This window comes from Oryzias melastigma, linkage group LG17, assembly GCF_002922805.2.
Source record: "Oryzias melastigma strain HK-1 linkage group LG17, ASM292280v2, whole genome shotgun sequence".
Taxonomy (NCBI): Eukaryota; Metazoa; Chordata; class Actinopteri; order Beloniformes; family Adrianichthyidae; genus Oryzias; species Oryzias melastigma.
The window spans coordinates 33412559-33414988 of record NC_050528.1 but is presented as its reverse complement, the minus strand read 5'-3'; positions in this window follow the sequence as shown (position 1 = coordinate 33414988).

Here is a 2430-nt window from a genome sequence, read left to right as displayed (position 1 = left end):
TTTTATTTTTATTTGCAGCGTTTTTGAAACTTTTTAATTTTTTTTTTTTTGCAGCATTTTTTTTGCAGCAACATCTTAATAATTGTTGGCATGGATTTTTCTTTGCAGTGTTTTAATTTTTTATTTGCAGTGTTTTTTTTCCATTTGCAGCGTTTTTGGCTTTTTTGGAAGAAATCTGCAGCGTTATATTTTAATTTGCAGCATTTTTTTGCATCCTTTCATTCTTATTTGCAGTTTTTTTTTGCAGCATTATAGTTTTTTCATTGCAGCAGTATATCTTTGATTTACCGCAGCGTTTCTTGTTATTTTCTGAGTTTTTTTCATTTGCACAGTTTCTTTTTTTGCTGCGATGTCGTTTCTCGGCCTCCATAAACACTATAACAGTTGTCAAAATCTAAACCAAGAGGCAATGAGCAAGGAATTAACTGAAGCTTTCTCAGTGCCGGGGTGCTTCCTTTTTAAACATCTATTTGTCCTTTTTTTTTTTAGTATGTTTTCTTAATTTCTATCCCCAAGAACCATAAAACTCCATAAACCCAGTGAAGTCACAAAAGAAGCAGAACACTAAACAAACTGCAGAGTTCTGTTGACTCCATTATGATCACAGTCTGTGATTCGACAGCTGGAGAGATGGAAATTGGTGCAATTTGAATAAGGAGATCTACCTCAGTTATAGATACGCTGGGTCTGCACATCGTTATCAATGAGATCTGAACCAACAGCTTAACGATCCGCCTTTGTCCTCAGCCAATCACAATCATGTTCTTCCATTTTAATCATGAACGGTCGTCTCTCTCTGCATTCTAGCTGTTTCACAATCCCTCCTCCACCGTCTTCTCCGCCGGAAATCATTCTCTGACACAAATTATTGTTGAACCACCTCAGTGGCCTTGTGGTAGAGTGTCTGCCCCGAGACTGAAAGGTTCTGTGTTCAAATCCTCTGCCGAGTCGCAGACTTTAAAAATGGGACCCAATGCTTCCCTTAGGGGCCACAAGGTCACTGAGCTGCATGTGATTCAGAACGTTTTGACAGATATTCTGCGGACGGATGAATGTCTAACATAATCTTTCTTTATGTCTTGGTAAGTTTGAAGTTAACTATTCGTATTTTATAAAGAGGATCATACCACAAGTTAACTTAGTGGTGGGAGTATGATGGTCTGGGGCTGCTTTAAAACCAGGACAACTTATTGACCAGAAAACCATCCATCCTGACCTGAAACTGGTACGCTCTTGTTCCTACCCCGGGATGCGGCTCTCACAGACCAGCAGAGTCCACCTCTGATGTCAGAAAAACTCTTCTGCAAAGAACAGCAGATTAAACTCCTTCACAGTCATTCACAAAAATGTGAACGCTACGGATGTCAGAAGTCTGTTAAAGATCAACACAAAACAACTAAAATTCAGTCAATAAATGACACGACTGTTCAAAATAACATTTTTTATTTCTTCTCTTAACTTTTAGGCCAAAGTTTCAGCTTCCAGTTCTTCTCTTACAATAACTCTTCCTATCTCCGTTTGTTGTTATAAATAGAAACAAACTCACTTGTGCATAAATTACAAAAGCACTTCGGTCACTTTTGTGGCTCCTCAGTGTTGAAATGTAGCTCTAAAAGTCAAAGTAAGCAGATTCATCAGCAGCTTGCTGCCATAAAGAACCCGATTATGACCAAACAGAGTCAAAGTTTGCAATGCAAATGCATGAAATGTGGCAGAAGTGCGGCTCGTGGATTTTAATGAGATCTTTGATGTCTGGTCGGAGTTAAGCCCTGATAATAAACTCTTTTCCCTGAGAATACAAAGCATTTGCAAAAGGGGGAAAGGTCTGCTTTTATTCTGCTGAGCAGAAATCTTCTTTGATGTGGAAATTCAGTGCATTTAGCTGCAGCTTTCTCCGAGCCTCTGACATGGTATCGGCTGCTAGTCTCCAGAAAAAGGTAAAAGCTGTGGGACGGAGGGAGCCCGGCCGATCAGCTTTATCTTCTAAATCCTCTAAACAACAGCAGTCCTGAGGGGAAGTTATCTACCTGACGCAAAAGCGGCGCTCGCGGCGTCTCTGGCTGAAGTCAGGGAAGCAGACGTGTGTGAAATTACAGGGAGAGGTCAGGCAGACTGGCTGCTCAGACAGCATGATCCGCTGATATGACGCGACACGCACGCCTGACTGAGAGGAGGAGTTTCACGCCACACGGCCGTCTTCACAGCAAAGAGGAGCTTGTAGCTGTGAGACATCACAGGCTTTTGTTCCCCGCAACCTTTTGACAACAGGAGGCTGAAAGCAGTCGCTCTGCATCCAGAGGATAGAAGAGAGTAAAAGCTGTCAAACGAATGATGGATTCTGTGAATAACAGGATGCATCTGCATGGATTTACTGACATTAAAGCTTCTTAGGGTTAAAAAGGCCTCAGAAATCAGTCGCTGTAAGGCAAA